An 18,686-nucleotide genomic window follows, 5' to 3' on the forward strand; every position below is an offset into this window, starting at 1 on the left:
CAGAGAGAATATTTCACACAATTAACGATAGCCTTCACATCTTTGAAGACAAGTGGTCGTACTGGTAATTCTCTGTGGTTGCTTCCAGTATTGTGATATACTCTCAATTTCTAAGTAGTGTTACCATGATCATTTTGAACTTACTCAGGGATTATTCAATGCAAGATTGTTCACATGTTGCTTTAATATTTGTATACCTTTGAAAAGATTTTGTACTTTATATCTTTACCTATGCTTTTACTACAATTTACTACTCAGTAAACTTTTGTAAACAAAAAAATAAATACATTTGAAACCATCGTTCAGCGAGATGCAACTAAGCATTGTTTTAAATCTGACCTCTCTCAGACGGTGGCTCTAAGCAGAGTTGGTAGAAAATAATAATGTATTCACTCAGAAACATACCTTGCCACTGAATTCTGGGTTAACTTGTAATGCAAGCAGTACATATAACACTGGATAATTTTTTTTAACTGTATATACATCAATACAATTGATATTATGGCTGCCAACTACCTCCAAATATGACTAATTGTTATACTAATTATTAATGTTTTAGTATATTGTTTTAATATTCTTTTTTTTTCCTTTTTGTCTTCTAGACCTAATGAAGCTCACTTGACTCTGGTATATACAGACAGGCCTAAAGGTAAGGTAATTAGGGGAAGAAGCTATTAGTAGTGTATTTATTTATGATCTATATTGCTCTTCATTTTCTGATGCACAACCCATAAAAAATGAGCACAAGTCTCTGGTGCATTGTATTTTCAAGGTCACATATATATATAGGAGTGGAAGAGGACTCCAGTGGCAACCTGTGAAGCTCTGGTGAACTTCATTCCCAAAAGAGTTAAGGCAGTGCTGGAAATCAATGGTGGCCACACAAAATATTGACACTTTAGGCCCAATTTGGACATTTTCACTTAGGGGTGTACTCAGTTTTGTTGCCAGCGGTTTAAACATTAATGGCTGTGTGTTGAGTTATTTTGAGGGGACAGAAAATGTACACTGTTATACAAGCTGTACACTTACTACTTTACAAAGTGTAATTTCTTCAGTGTTGTCACATGAAAAGATATAATAAAATATAAAAAAAAATGTGAGGGGTGTACTCATGTATGTATGTGTGTATATATATATATATATATATATATATATATATATATATATATATATATGTGTATTAAGGATTGAGATTTGTTGCAGATCTGGAGCAAGTATTTTTTACAGGTCTGGTTAACCTTATAATATCCTTAAAGCATACCTCACAACTTGGAGTTGGGAATGAGGGACACTTATAGGCAAAAGTATGTAGGCATAGGACACACCCCCTTTAGGAAGGAATAATACAAAAAAAATATTAGTTAAACCCACAAGTGCTTTTTTTACCACTACTATTCCTTTATACTGCATTTTGGAGCAGGTACTCAGTTTTACAGGCACCTAGCTCCCACTTCCTCCCCTGGCTACAAAAGCGGAAACACACTTTAAAATTATAAAGTAGACAAAGGTGACGTGTGCATATACAGATGTGTTTAGACTTCCCTGGCAGTTTTGTACCCTAGTTTTGTGTGTGCCATATACACATCAGTATTACACACATAAAAATACAGTATATTCATATTCGTGTGTGTACTATAGCACCAAGATTTTAGATATTGCAGCTGTAGCATTCACATTTTGACCTTCTTGTAGTCTCTTAAATTATGCAACACGCTATCCTGATTTCTGGCATCTAGCCACAACAGTTACATTAAGTCAAAAGAACACAAGTTGTAAGTATAGATATTTCTCATAAGGTTACTGGTTCATTCGTAAATCAGATTTTTTTGATTACTGTAGGTAACACAAAATAGATAAACCAAGTTTCTCTGTATATGACAGTGATGCTAATTTATAAAGAAGTGTATCAATAATGAATTCCAGCCTTTTTTTGGAGCAGACACTTAGATATATTAGTTTGAAATACATGGCACACATAATGGCCTAATAGAGAATGACATAACCTGTATTGCTGACATTGACAGATAGCACGAAGAACAGAATATTATGCGTTTGTGTGTGTGTATCTGTATGTATATATATATATATATATATATATATATATATATATATATATATATATATATATATATATATATATATAAAACTATATCTATAGAGACAGAGAGCGAAAGAGATATATATCTTTATAGATACATATATAGAGAGAGAGAAAAAGAGAGAGTGAGTATATAAATATAAAATAAATATAACATTCTGTCGTTTGCAGATATAACTATCATGTTGAATCAGCTTCTTCCTTGTACATATATGTTAAAATTAATGGTAAAGTTTGCCATCTTTTACTTTGAAAAGAAAATATTTTTTTTTCCTTTTGATTGCCAAGTACAAGTCACAGTGCAGGTGACGGGAAGTATCTCAAGGAAATGTTTGCTCTCTTATTGTAGTCCATGGCCCAGTGCCACCTTTCATATGGAATTATGGTGTTGTGCACCCAAAGTCTGCTGCTTAGCTGACCATCAATCATATGGTCTGCTTTTGCGTAGCACTGTTCTCTGAAAAACTTCCCAAAACAAAAGTCGCATACAAAGCAACCTCTGCATACAACTTCAACCATCTTTTATTTTGTTTGCTTTGCTGCACATACATAAGTATGCATTTTTACATTAAAGTATAACCAAATGCAAAATGTTTTTTTTTTTGTTTGTTTTGGGCAGAGTGTAGAGGGATTAGAATAATTGTCAGGTTGTTGTTTTTTTTGCTGTCTGCGTTTCCATTAAGGAGATTCACCCTCTCTATTTTTCCTGTTTACCATTATCATTGAAAGTAAAAGTACAAGAAAATACCAACTTTTGCGATGTCCCCAGAAAAGTAATAAAAGGGAAATCTTCCAATACAGACATTAGTTCTGGTGACCTGGGTGTTCCCAAAGGAATTCCCTTAATTTGCAGGGATTTCCTCACACTTCCTGTTTGGCTATGGGACAGGAAATGGAGGGAAATCTCTGCAATGGAACACTGATGGCAAGAAAAAATCCATCAGGGGTTATAATCCTCCCTTACTCTATCCGAAATGAAAAAGAGTTTTAGCTATAGTTCTACTTTAAGGCCTTTCCGAGGGAAGTTTTCACTATAACAAATGATTATAAATGACATTGAATAAGTGTCAACAACTTACTCTCCTGAGAACACCTAATATTCAGAGCCGGTTCACACAGGGGCGACTCGTCAGGCGACTCAGCCGCCTGACAAGTCATGTCCCGTTCAATGGAACGGTTCTAATAGGAGCGACTCAAGTCGCTCCGACTTAGAAAAAGGTTCTTGTACGACTTTGGGGGCAACTCGGGACGACTTGCATTGACTTCAATACAGAAGTCATTTTGCAAGTCGCCTCTGAAGTCGTCTTGAGATCGCCTTGCCGAATCCCCCCCAAAGTCGCGCTGCCCCTGTGTGAACCGGGTCCTATGCTCATCACTAACCTTTCTGATATATTTTTTCACACCCTTGCTCCTCTTTCACTGTAGAAAAAGGTATCTTCCATAGAATGACTGCCGAGAGGCAGCAGTAATATATTTGTTGTACAGTAGTTGTACAATTTCAGTGTTTTTTGAGATTCTTTGGTGGTTCATCAGATGATTTTATTTCATTTGTAGAGTTGTTGGTATGACAACGTTTATGGCCATTCTGGTTTGTGGTCAGACACATGCAACACAAGTCTTTGGTATTTTCCTGGAACAGGAACCGTTTTTAGATTGCTGGTTTTGCGCAGCCTTTTTTAACCTAAGATCAGAATCATTCTGAGATCTTCAGAGCTTCCAAATTCAAAAGCTTTCGTTTTTTGCTTTAGTTCATTCTGAAACCTTTTTGTGAAAATATTTGACACTGAAATAATAATAAAGATTCTTAAAAACACTGGGCAGGCTCGCATGAGTGTTTGACACACAGTAAACACAGAAATGTCATCAGTGAGCAATAGATCACTAGTGCAGTGATCTGTTGCTGCAGAGGGAGTAGGCAGAACTGGATAAAGAACTCTTGATGATTTTTTTTTTTTCCACAAAAGATTTTTATTGAAGATATCAAAAATTGTGTGTACAATACAATTAACATAACAACCAAAATCACATCCATGACAACTTTGTACAGTGAAATGACAGAGATTATTAGTACAGCATGAGTCATGGTACATAGAACAGCGAGGTTCTTATTTAACCAAATATTTCCTATAAGCTGATGAACATTAAATGAACAGCCAAGACATTAACATCTTAAGGTAATGGCACCTAAAATGAGTCAAGAAACATTGTAACTGATACCGCAATATCGTTGAGACCAATATCAACAGGTCTAACCTTGGCCATGGAAACACCATTAGACTTCTAAGTTGCAGGGACAGTTCCAGGTACTTGTGATGCGGTGCCTAGATTAATTTTGGTTGGCTATATCGCTATGGGGATAGAAAAAGAGTGTAGAAAGAAAAGATGAAGGGAGAAGAAGACAAGGTATGAGGGGATAAGACTGGAGAAGGGAAGGAGAGGGGGAAGGGGGGACAAGTGGTGGGGGCCGCTCTTCAGCCCAAGCCCCCGGCTCAACTCGAAGTATACGGAATAACCACCAAATAATCTAGGTAGTTGTGTTCAGTAAAGGAAAGTAGGAAGTATAGCTTTCCGTAGTCTTGAAATTAGTCCAACAGGCCCAGATCTCTGTGAACTTCTGTCAGCATACTTGGGAAGTGCAAATCAATTATTCCATCTCCTCTATCTTAGCAACTCTGGTCATCTTGATAATTTTCATTGAATTTTTTCAGTAACCACAACCTAGTGTTTGAAGTCCCAGCACTAAATCCATCAGGACATTCACATATCTGGGGAAACCAGTGAATTACTGTTTTGCAATGCATTTGAGATGGCACCTGGCAAGTGAGTGGTTAAGGAGTTAAGTGATTACATTGAAATGCACAACTACCCATCTAGTTGCAAATCTCAAATTGTAATACAATAAGAAAAATAACAAAAATTAGATATACAGTGCGAACATTTGAAAGTTTCATTAAATAGCTTTAAGGTACACTGTAAAAATAATTGGGTTCACATATATACGAATTAGATGCGGTTTGAACCGCATCCAATTCTCATGACATGTGAATGTGGCCGGCTCTGAATGGAGCCGGTTCACATATGTCTGGAACGTCCACGGTTTCAAAAGGGGTCCTGTGTGTTTTTGGTTTCGGTTCAGGTGCAAATTCGGGCAAAAATTTGCACCTGAATCACACCTGAACCAGGAAACGCACCAGACCCTGGACTGGAAACCGCAGCCCCACACATGTGTACCCAGCCTCAATGTGTGTACATGTTCTTAATATCAAAATTATATACACCAAACTGAGCTATGAGCAGTAGCAAGTTAGGTTTTGTATTATACAGCTTTAAACCTACCAAGGATTATTCACTGCTGGCTGGAGAGGGAATTCCTTAACTAGAGAAACTGTGTATTGACTCCAGCACTTCTCTGCTGGAAAAGTGCTGGTCTGGTGTTGGACAGAATCTGGTAATCAACACAAATGGTTAACTTTTATGGTAGTATTTTGGCACAAAAATATTTCAAATGCAATGTTTTTATCTTCATCCAGTTTGAAGCATATTTACTGCATCCCCTTTGTAGCATGAAATGTTTTTCTCTCTATAGGAACAAACTCAAATTTGTATTCTACAATGTGGACTGATGTCTTTTTAAATCAAGTGAAAAAATGCTATAGACTGGATCTTCAGGGAGGGGTAGTCCCTTGATCTGTATTGCAGATGTTTCCCCTTTCTGCATATTTATAAGCTATAATTTCACATTTGCGAGATAGATTATTACATTGGGTGAATAAGTATGCATCGTAGGAAACGCCAGTGTATTTTGAGTAACTTTAATATGAGTCTTCTTTACTCTTTAAAAATGTTTCTTGACTTAATATAGAAAATATTTCAAGTTTTAGCAAAGTGCCTGTCAACAGAAGAAACACAGGAGATCAGGGGTATGCTGGGAGAGTTCAAATTTTTTTGCATCCCTATATGATCTTGCTAAGAAAAGTTATGACCTCATCGTAACGGAACATTTCATAACTTGCCTGCTTTTAAGCAGTTTTTGTCTCCTGTCTTTTTTTAGAAATATTCAATTTAAAATACAATTTATTAGATATGCAGAAGACATCTCTATTCTAGACTTGCTTATGAAATGTGGGATCAGTTTTTGAGGCTGGTTTATTTGCAAAAGACATTTATTGTCACTATGAGCTTAAAGGAGATTTTTTTCTTTTAAATAAACCTACATATTCAACTCTATGCTACAGCACCTTTGTGATGCTGCAGTTGTCCCATGTCAGCTCTAAGCCCTAGAACTGAGCAATCACATGATCACCGTTCATTCAGTTCTCAGTCAGCAAAGAGTGAAGAGCAGTGACTGTCTGTCACCACTCTCTGCTATGCCCTTTTTTATGTAAACTTTATGAGGATGTATTTAATATGTATTGTCATAGTGTCGCCCAGTGTTAGTACTCCTGCAGCCCACTCTAAACAACTGACTGTGGCAGACTGACGCTAGTTGAGTCCCGTCTGGTAGTGGAAAACGTTCTGTTTGTCAGAGCTTTTGTCTTTTACAAATAAAAGAGCCACACACACTGCTCCCAGGGGAGTCATGCTGAGGAGCTAAGAAAATGAGCTGTGGTGGGGTCTGTTTACTTGGGGATATACAGGAAATAGAATGATGGGTAATATGCATTATATCATTAGACAAAATATGTGCTTATTAGCACAGGAGAAATGGCTGTGCGCATAGCGTACATCCAAATTTCCCTGACATTGTGGCGAGCAACTGGAGTGCCAAGTAGAGGAGGAGGCAGGTGCAGCTGGCTCCAGCTCTCAGCTCCATGCTAAAAGATGGACCCAGCTATCAATCAGGCAGCTAGGTGGCTCACAACATTATATGACTCTGTTACCTCAGCTGATAGCAGGGAATAGCCCGCTGTTAGCCGACTTTGGGTTACATGCATGCAAAAGTAAGTGCAGTAGAAAAGAAGGACCAAAAAAGTCATTGATTACAAGCATAATTCGTTCCAGAAGCATGCTTGTAATCCAAAGCACTTGTATATCAAAGTAAATTTCCCCCTAAGAAATAATGGAAACTCAGATGATTCATTCCACAACCATTTATTCATAGGTCCTTCAGTTTATAGTCCATTAAAAAATATTATAGCAATGTCATAGGTTATGTAACCATAAAATGTCTATCCACAACTGGAAGCCTCCACAAGGGGATTAGAAGCAAAATCCAGCAGGTGCTAGAGTATAAAAAAGAGAGGCGCCTCTAAGTGTAGCAATGGTTACATTTAATAAAGGTACAACATTTAGCAACTCACATGGTTGATGATAAAAAGAGGCACATCTAAGTATGCAGTCATCCCGGGTAAAGTTGTCTGCAATCGTGACCGGGAAGACTACCGTGCAGTAGAGCAATCTGAAAGCGAGGCTTGAACCGCTCATGGAGTGCAGCGTGGAAGGGACAACATCAATGGCGGTGAGGAGGATGCTCTATGTGGACATCTTTACCCCGAATGCCTGCATATGTAGATGTGTCTGTTTTAATCACCAACCATGTAAGTTTTGAAATGTTGTACCTTCATTAAATCTTACCTTATTGCTGTCTTTTGCTTGTCTTACAAAACACCAAGGTCCCCCCACCCCCCATTAGCTGGAAATTTAGCAGTTTCTGTCTTGTTGTTTTAATATTTCCTACTGCTTTTAAAAATGTTGAAGTTTTCTTTTTCTTTTTTGGGGGAGCAAGGGGTGCAAATAGCTGGTCTTGCCTAGGGCTCAAAATAGTCTAGCACTGGCCCTGTTTACATATACATATTAATTTCGTAAAGGTAACCTCAAATGGGCTTTTTAGTTCTGCAACGTTTCTTATCGGATAGCAACAGGGATTCTCTTATTTTCTGGGGATTGATTTTTTTAGCTTTCCATTGGCTAGCATAGTACATTATTTAGACCAATGACAAAATTGTGATTGGCAGATAATATAGGTCATGTAAGCCAACTTATATTGTTCTGGCTTTGACAAAATAGAATAGAATGCTGTCCAGTGCGGCCAATCAGGTGTCAATGTTCATTTTGTAGCCTGAACTGGAATAATGAAACCTGGAGCGGGAATTTGCTAAAACAGGATCAGACAGAATCTGGAGCAGCTGTGTATTGTATCTTCAGCTTGTTCAGCAGTGGCGGCCTATCCATATGGGGCGCAGGGGAGCCGCCCCCCTAATCCATGCGCCTGGCCCCTAAATTATGTGCAGGGTGCCGGATACATGCATTCTAATCGGGTTTTTTTTTTTTTAGAAGCCCGTGATTAAGAGTCAGAGGCTCTAAAAGCTTCGAGAATGGGTAGGCTCGGGGCCGCAGAGCACCGCGCCCCAACACACCTAGCTGTGCGACCATAGCAAATTTATATTTTTTTAATATCATCCTGATTCTCCTCCTGGCCAATCAGGAAGCGGGTCCTGAGACCAGACACAAAATTGGCTGAGAGGAGAAGTGACCCTATTGGCCACCAAGGACGAGGAGGGAGGAGACGCAGGGGAAGCCGCTCTAAAGCCCAGGAGGAAGAAGCATGCAAAACTACTACAGATTCTGGCTGTTCCAGTCAGTAAAATTCCCCCTGTGTAATCTATATGGCAGCTATAGGCAACAGCTACACTGCTCTTTGTTCCAGATGTATTTGATTTAAATTAGCCTGCTTGTTATAACTTTATGGGTATTGGAGTTTATCCGAGCATTTCAAGGTGGTTTTGTAGGTGTAAATCGATTGAAGTTTCCAGGCCCATGCATTAGTGAATACAAGTATTTTCTCACCTATTACAGCTGAGGACAGCCTGACCTGTGTAGATTAAACATTAGGCTCTCAGAAAGTTCCAAGAAATAAAGCTGGCAGCAGTTTAGTAAGCTGTTAAAAGACGCTTACTGTGTTTTCTCAGGTTCACGGTTACTATTACAGGAGAATTCCAGCTTATACAGCATTGCATTCATGAAATAAAAAGTAGCAGAACTACCACCTTGTACCAAATACTGTTTGTGATCTAAGGAAAGCTGTAACAAGATATAAAATGCATTACACACCAAAACACCCATCTGTTATTCTTATCTACAGCTCAGGGTTACCCGCTGTGCCCCAACCATCTTTCTATCTCCTTGCAGAATTGGATGCTCTATATCTATAACGTCACTCTGCTGTTAAAGGTTACAGACCAGTAATGAGCAGAAACAAAGATTAGCCAGAGGATGCAGAAGAAACAGAAATGAAAGGGTACCTGGTTCAGTGCATGTTTAAAAAAAAGACTGTTTCCTATAGTATGTCTGACACATGGACATCAAATTAAGAATACTAAGACCCACAGGAACACTATACCTACAAGTTATTTGACAGATGTGTAAACATTTTATTTATTTTTTTCAGCCCTAATGTAGTCCACATTACTTTACATCACTCCCTTAGAAGAAATATTTAAAACTTTAGAGCCCCCCCCCCCCCCCACACACACATTAATCCCTGAGACCCACAACCCCTCTTAAAGCTGAACTAAACCCTTCTATCCTATACAGCCAAGGATGCTGCCATCTTAGCCTCTGTTTGATCTACAGTTGTGATGGTGATGCACATGTGATCAGTCGTGACACGAGCCATATGATGTCTTGAAAGTTCTCAGAACACAAGCAATTGTTTCAGCTATCCTACATGCATGCCTTGAATGTAACCATTTTGAGAACTGTTACATTTATGGGTTAAGTTTTGCTTTAAGCTTTAAGCATGAAAAACCTTCACTTCTGTAATTTACATTATTTTGCTGGATGACAGCCAACTATAACAATTTATTAAATCATATTAGAAATAAAACAAGTACAGAATCTTCACTTCATTACATCTAATATGTGAAGTTGAATAGCGGTCATTGACAAGCATTTATAGCTGGGGTGTAACTTCACTTTTCATTGCTTATCATCACGGACATCTCAGAGCACTAGTGATGAATGCCATTGTATCATGGAGTTATATTATTACACAAATCTCTTTTACATCAGATACCTAGTATTTAGACACATTTGGAAGTGGCAGAAGTGATATCCTTCATGTTCAGGTTTCATTAACACATCTGCTCAGTAACAGCAGATTGTCTTGCGTCAAATGCTATTTTAAGTGAAAAGTGATTAACACATTCAAAGAGATTTGTAGCACTGTGACCAAGAGTGAACCATAACAGCTAATATTGCATGTACTGTAAGTGCAAGAGTAACAACCTCTACAACACCCCTGGTAGCATGTAGTGTAGAGTCAAGAATCAAAAGACCAAGGTCAGCAGCCATCAGCTGTGATTTGTTGGACAACGTGATGTCTTTCCTAAAGAAGATGAACATACCGGTACTTGTTTTGTCCATAGAAACATGTTAGGTTCTGTATAAAATAAAAAGCAATTCCAGGATAAAAGACTAAAAGGCACAATTCTTTTACATTTATACACATTTCTTTTTTATATATATATATATATATATATATATATATTGTGACTGGCTCTAAACGACTGTGACAAGTTGGGAAATCTGTAGCTCATTGATAACGCCAAACTGTGAGTTTACTCCACACCAGAAGTATGTTTCAGGGCTTTTTCTGCCAACTTTTTTTTAAAACAAAGCAAAAAGAAACAACATTTCACATGGATATCTTCCAATGCAGGGGGTTCTCACAATCAATGTGATTAACAAACAATTTCAGCTTTACTGCTTAGGCCTTCTGACCGTCAAACACACAGTTCCAGTGCTCATGCACAAAGCACTGAACCTTTGTCAGCTCTGACTGTTTCTTCTGCAGCTCCCAGCTGATACATCCTCATAGGCTTGTGCCTTTGTCTGTTCAACCTGGACAGTATGGGGCAATGTGCTCCTCAAAGCTCCCTTCACACACTGACCCCCTCAGGAGGGTGAAGCCACTGACCTCTAACTCTATCTCAAACACAGCTGCATCATTAGTGTGCCTGTTTCCTAGAAAGTCTGGCCCAGATGGCCATTTTAAGTAGTGGCACAGTCTCGACCTTCCACAGACTATAAAATACCATCTGTATCTTTATACAATACCAAAGGAGAGGCAGTTGTAACCAAAAGCTCCATTTAACCAAAGTTGCGCAGGAGTCTGTGGAGTATGCTAGAAAATTCCTTAAAGTGCACCCTCCCCAGCCTTCTGGTCTACGATGTACTTATGTCCGAGGAAGAATGGGGAATTCAAATCCCAGGACTGCTGGACCGGCTGCAGAAGCCCTGATATTGTGGTTTTATTGCTGTCTCCTTCCCATTGGAAAAACTTCCTGTCCAGAGACCACTTGTTTCCAGGAAAGAAGTGGGGATAAATCACAACTGAGCATCGAAAGGTTGTAACCCGTCCCCACTATATCTGAATACATTGTGAATGAACAATCTGTATTTTAGCACATAAAAAGTATAAAAAAGCAAGAAAAAGCTACTAGAAGGCAATGTAAAGAATAATTTCCCTTCATTGGCTTGATTAGGCACCAAAACATATAATAATGTGTGCAGGAGCCTCAAGGACCTTCCAACTTTCTGAGATGGTAAACCTAATAGCTAAAAGTATGTAAGGAAAGGACACACCCCTATCACAACCCAATCACATGGAGTGGAAAAATTATTGATTAAACCAGACCCGACCCCCGAATTGTGGCCCCTTTGGCTGTCCCTACCAGGCCCATGATGCCCCCACTGTCAGCATGCTCCTCTGAGCCTTTTAGCTTCTTCACTGAAAAAGCTGTCAGGCTCAGAGAGGCATGCTGACAGATTTCTATGTGGTGAGGTGCAAGAACTAGAAGGGAAGAGCCTAAACAGGTGATCGGAACAGCACCAAGACTTGCTTCTAGTGGGAATAGCATTGCCTAGGAGATGTCCCAACGTACTACTGCCACTATGCTACCTGGCCAAGTTCTTCTTGTGTTTATTTATATTGAGCAGAATAATTTTTAGCCATCCTCACCTGTCCCAATTTCTCATGTGGCCCCTTGGGAAAATTAATTGTCCACCCCAGGATTAAACCCACAAGTGCTTTATTTTACCACTACTATTCCTTTATTCTGACTTTTGGCTATGCTAAGGCCACACACCATCAGAGGGCTGCAGGTTAGGCACCTGAAAATGCGATACGTAGTGGATTATCTTATAAAATGTGTGTCTGCAACCAACAAGTATAGCAGAGTAAGCAGAACTTTCAGCTCAACTTTTAAATTCATCCTGCTTACTACAAGAAATATTTTTCACACAGGGCCTATAAATTGCAGCACTTCACCTGTCATAAATGAAACCACTAAGCAGCCTTCAGGGTATCACATGGTCGTTTTTGTATTGAATTTGCATGCAATATGGGAAGTGGTTTCATTTTTTTCCACAGGATACCTTCTTTTGGCATTTATTGTTTTCAACCCACACAAATTGCTTGAGTTTCAGTCACTGGTGGGGAGACAGGTTGTGTTTATTTTTACATACTCTTCTTATCACTACCTGTGACAAATGCTATATTTAGGTGAGGATTACTTCTGCTTTATTTTTACACACAAAAAATTGTTTGAAAATATATTTTGAATTACTCTCGTGGTTTTCCAGAGAGTTAGTTCTTTCATAGGAAAGGCTTAGACTAGTGAAAGACAGGCATATTTTCTCTGATACTGACTGGGCAGGGAACCAACATTTGGTTCAGAAAAGTCAGAGTAAAGATAGACATAGAAAAAGTTTGTTACTTTAAATGAGGCCCACATAGACATGTGCCTCCTTCCCTGTTCAATTGCAAAAAGGAAAGAGTTTGGGACTTTAGATGAGGCGTGTACCCATTAGTCGGTGCAGAGAGCATAACCTTAGTATATATGCATAAGCAAGATAGATACACATTAAGAACAATCTTTATTGGATTGTCTGTCAACATTTGTAACAATGTTGTAACATGATAAAACAATATCTCAAATAAGGTTCCACAGCAATGATACAGCCAAAATACACAACAAAAATCAAGACAAACATTGCATACATGATGAAAAACTAAAGGGATTGCAGCACAGTAATCTCAACGCGTTTCATGAAAACATCACTTCCTCAGGAGAAGGCGCAATTCATCTATCTATGAAGAACATATATGTGAGCATCAGTGTCACTATATCTGAATAGTAATGAATTATTAGCCCAACTCTCAGAAATAATTGTGTAAATACTCACGAGAACAGCTCCCATTGTCAGTACCAGGCACCGACTACTAAAGCTCATCCCATAGGTGTCCACTATGGGAACTGAGGGGGCCATGCCAATACACAATAGATTGCAGTATGAGGACCACAGAAAATGACAGATATCCATATAAAATCATTGGTGGTAAATTGTTCGTCCAACAGGGATTCTATGAAAATATTAATAGATGTATATATATTGGCCCGGATTCACGTAGCACTTACTCTGACGTATTTACAGATACGCCGCGTAAGTGTAAATGTGCGCCATCGTATCTATGCGCAGTGCCCATAGAACTAGATACGCCTGAAAATAGGCTTCCTCCGACCGACGTAACTTTCCTACGCTGGCGTATCTTGGGCGCATATTTACGCAAATATGCAAATGAGAGAGATACGGCGATTCACAGAAGGAACGTGCGCCCGGCGCATAATATACGTGGTTTGCGTAAGCCTTATGTCCGGCGTATAGTTATTCCCCATCTATGAGGCGCAACTCATCATGCAACGGTATGGACCAGGGAACAGCCGTCGTATTTTACGTTGTTTACGTAGTAGTACGTGAATAGGGCTGGGCGTAGGTTACGTTCACGTCGTAGGCATTGAGCCGTCGTATCTTAGGGAGTATATTCAACGTGATTCTGAGCATGCGCACTGGGATACGTCCACGGGACGGCGCATGCGCCGTTCGTTCGGCCCATCATTTGCATGGGGTCACGCTTCATTTAAATGGATCACGCCCACTTCCACCTACTTTGAATTAGGCCGGCTTACGCCTAGGATTTTACGTTATGCCGGCGCAACGTTGGGAGCAAGTGCTTTGGGAATACTGTGCTTGCCTCTCTGTGTTACGTCGGCGTAGCACATATGAGATGCGCTACGCCGGCATAAATATGCGCTGATGTATGTGAATCCGGGCCAATATGTATAATTGTACCACAGAAGTGTGGATAATCAATATATAAATGAATAATTGAACCTATAGGGCCGTCCAAAGGGATTCCAAGAATAATAATTGATAAATATGTAGTTGAAACACAAAAATTTGTATTATCAATATATAAATGAATGATTGAGCCTACATATGAGTAAGCAACAAAACCTGGGGAATGCCCAGGAAATAACCAGGCCTCCTTACCGACCAGCCTGCAGAACAACCAAATTAACCTGTCTAACAGTATGCGTTAAAAACAGGGGTTTTGTCCGCACGCATTTGCAAACGCATGCGTGAGCCACAGAGCCGCACCAAGGCACCCTGTAATCTGTGGTCCTAACACTAAACAATGAGTGTCCCCACAGTGGAGGCACATGCATTCTAATGGATAGATGAGGGCAGGTGGACTGAAGGGGAGCTACCCCTCCTTAAAGGTACAGGAGCACACCAAACACCCAGCATATAGCACAATGGCTGCATAGGTGCTGGTGTACTGCTGGACCAATATAAACACCACAGGTGAAACAAAAACGTGTCCACCACCCCCATCTATTGCTGGCAATCGCAGTAAGTGGCATTGGAAGGCTAAAACAGATAACAACAAAACCTGGGGAATGCCTAGGAAAAACCCAGGCCTCCTTACCGACCAGCCTGCAGAACAACAAATTAACCTGTCTAACAGTATTTGTTAAAAACAGGGGTTTTGTCCGCACACATTTGCAAACGCATGCGTGAGCCACAGAGTCGCGCCAAGGCACCCTGTAATCTGTGGTCCTAACACTAAACAACGAGTGTCCCCACAGTGGAGGCACATGCATTCTAATGGATAGATGAGGGCAGGTGGACTGAAGGGGAGCCACCCCTCCTTAAAGGTACAGGAGCACACCAAACACCCAGCATGTAGCACAATGGCTGCATAGGTGCTGGTGTACTGCTGGACCAATATAAACACCACAGGTGAAACAAAAACGTGTCCACCGCCCTCATCTTTTGCTGGTAATCGCAGTAAGTGGCATTGGAAGGCTAAAGCAGATAACAACAAAACCTGGGGAACGCGTTTCATGAAAACATCACTTTCTCAGGAGAAGGTGCAATTCATCTATCTATGAAGAACATATATGTACATATATGTCAGTGTCACTATATCTGAATAGTAATGAATTATTAGCCCAACTCTCAGAAATAATTGTGTAATTACTCACGAGAACAGCTCTCATTGTCAGTACCAGGCACCGACTACTAAAGCTCATCCCATAGGTGTCCACTATGGGAACTGAGGGGGCCATGCCAATACACAATAGATTGCAGTATGAGGACCACAGAAAATGACAGATATCCATATAAAATCATTGGTGGTAAATTGTTCGTCCAACAGGGATTCTATGAAAATAATAATAGATGTATATATACTATGTATAATTTTACCACAGAAGTGTGGATAATCAATATATAAATGAATAATTGAACCTATAGGGCCGTCCAAAGGGATTCTAAGAATAATAATTGATAAATATGTAGTTGGAACACAAAAATTTGGATTATCAATATATAAATTAATAATTGAGCCTATATATGAGTAAACTACAGTAGGGTATCAGACAAGGAAACGGAATGAAAAAATCATTATTATAAAGTGCCAGTGTGCATAGTGTAGAATGGCTCTTAGAAACACGGAGCCATGTGAACCTGTACCACTGTGTATATAAACTAATATAATATATAGTGAATCAGGGAATGGTGTTTAGGGATGTAAAATCACAGTGGGAATAATCCCAACAGGGGGTGAAAGGGGACCTTATATATATATATATATATATATAGATAGATAGATAGATAGATAGATAGATAGATAGATAGATATATATATATATATATATATATATATATATATATATATATATATATTTATACATATATACCGTATTTATCTTACTATAACGCGCCCCGGCGTATAGCGCGCACCCCCGAACTTGAAGGAAAATTCCTGGAAAAAGTTTGGATGCCCCTCGTCGGTGTCTTGCCCGTCGTCCATCGCGTCCTGCGCGTCGTCCATCGGCGGCCTCGTCCGGTCCGGCGTCCTTCTGCGGCCATCGTGGTGTCCTCCCCGCTCGATCCCCGCTTGCCACGCTGTGTTTGAACCACTGCGCTGACATATACCGAGCGCAGTACACTCGGGTATAGTCGGGCAGGCTCAGCTCCTCTCACGTAAAGGACATACAGGACGCACAGGACGTGACTGCGAGAGGAGCCGAGCCTGCCCGACTATACCCGAGTGTACTGCGCTGGGTATATGCCGGCGCAGTGGTTGAAACATAGCACAGGAAGCGGGTATCGGCGTATATCGCGCACCCACGATTTTGCCATGATTTTCAGGGCAAAAGGGTGCGCGGTATACGCCGATAAATACGGTATATATATAACAGAAAAGTCAGAGTGAAGGTCCATAAACTGCATTCTGCTCAGTGACTTTGGAAATCCTGGATTGGATTAGTATGACAGCCAAGGGACTATTATTTCCAAAAGCAAGCATTTGCAGCCTCCATACTTCTTCCATACAGGTATTATTTTTTTGTAGACAAGTGAGAAGAACGTGATCTGTGATAAGATATTGTGGGTTCCTACAAGTTATTGGCAATAGCTGTTAATTTTTAGAACTACATTTAGGGTTCAGAATTTAGGGTTCTGTAATCTGATACCGTATTGAACCTATTATTTTCGTTGCAAATGACGGTGGCGTGCAGTGAACAGTAGCAACAAATCAGATGTCAGCTTTTGGTGTCTGAAGATGTTAAGCTGTTTAAAGCTAATTCCTCATTGGTGTCTATGGTTTCATATGTACTGTTGTTGCTCTTTGCAATATATTTTTCAATTTGTTGAGGTGTTTTCTCATTTTGTTTTAAACATATGTTTTAGCTCTTAGGTGTTCTCTAATGTGTGGTGGCTGGACTAGGTAGCAGTTTGCTGATCGTTGTGATAACTAGGTAGTATGTCTCAAGTTACAGCATGTTAGAAGCTGATCCAACAACTTTACTCACTTCTAATGTACATTCATGGTGTCAAATGGCTTGCCTGCTGAAATGATCTGTGATTGGCTGCCTGTCCAGGCTTCAAGGAAGTAGTGGATTGATTTATGATATTGGTTCTGTTTGCTGCTTATGTTAACTACTTAACCCCCGGACCATATTGCTGGTCAAAGACCAGAGCACTTTTTGCGATTCGGGACTGCGACGCTTTAACTGACAATTGCGCGGTCGTGCGACGTGGCTCCCAAACAAAATTGGCGTCCTTTTTTTCCCACAAATAGAGCTTTCTTTTGGTGGTATTTGATCACCTCTGCGGTTTTTATTTTTTGCGCCATAAACAAAAATAGAGCGACAATTTTGAAAAAAAATAATATTTTTTACATTTTGCTGTAATAAATATCCCCCAAAAATATATAAAAAAATTTTTTTTCCTTAGTTTAGGCCGATACGTATTCTTCTACATATTTTTCGTAAAAAAAAAATCGCAATAAGCGTTTATTGATTGGTTTGCGCAAAAGTTATAGCGTTTACAAAATAGGGGGTATTTTTATGGCATTTTTTATTAATATATTTTTTTTACTAGTAATGGCGGTGATCAGCGATTTTTTTTCATTACTGCGACATTATGGCGGACACTTCGGACACTTTTGACAAATTTTTGGGACCATTGGCATTTTTATAGCGATCAGTGCTATAAAAATGCATTGGATTACTATAAAAATGCCACTGGCAGTGAAGGGGTTAACACTAGGGGGCGGGGAAGGGGTTAAGCATGTTCCCTGGGCGTGTTCTTACTGTAGGGGGGGGTGGCCTCACTAGGGGAAACACTGATCTTCCGTTCATACATTGTATGAACAGAAAATCAGCATTTCCCCCGCTGACAGGACCGAGAGCTGTGTGTTTACACACACAGCTCCCGGTCCCCGCTCTGTAACGAGCGATCGCGTGTGCCCGGCGGCGATCGCGCCCGCCGGGCACACGCACGGGAGTCGGGGGCGAGCGGGGGCGCGCGCGCGCGCCTCCGGCGGCGCGCACGCGCCCCCTAGTGGCCGCTCGAAGAGCGGACGTATAGCTACGGGCTCTCGCCCAGGAGAGCCGACCTGCCGCCGTATAATGACGGTGGCTGGTCGGCTAGTGGTTAAAGGAGTTCAGTGATTTGCAGTGCCGTCTCCAGCTTTCATATTTAGGGGGGGCACATGGGGGGACAGGGACAAAAGTAGGGGGGCCAACTATAAAATGCAATTATATATATATATATATACATTATATATATATATATATATATATATATATATATATATATATATATATATATATATCCTGGGGCCCTTTACTACGATCCCACTATGGGCCCTTTCACATGTTCTGCAGTGAGCTCCCTTCCTACTATACTGGGGCCCCCCAGGGTGGCAGAAAACAAGAGATATATGTCA

At 40.1% G+C, this 18,686-nt stretch overlaps 1 protein-coding gene across 1 annotated transcript in view; it reads left to right on the top strand.

Moving 5' to 3' along the window:
* Positions 1–18,686, top strand: part of HIVEP2 (HIVEP zinc finger 2) — a 300,890-nt gene that overhangs the window by 166,898 nt on the left and 115,306 nt on the right. Inside the window, exon 3 of the mRNA XM_040350578.1 lies at positions 603–649. The gene's annotated coding sequence lies outside the window, so the exon portion shown is untranslated. The remainder of the gene's footprint in view (positions 1–602; positions 650–18,686) is intronic.

This window comes from Rana temporaria, chromosome 4 (assembly GCF_905171775.1).
Source record: "Rana temporaria chromosome 4, aRanTem1.1, whole genome shotgun sequence".
In the NCBI taxonomy this organism is placed as follows: Eukaryota; Metazoa; Chordata; class Amphibia; order Anura; family Ranidae; genus Rana; species Rana temporaria.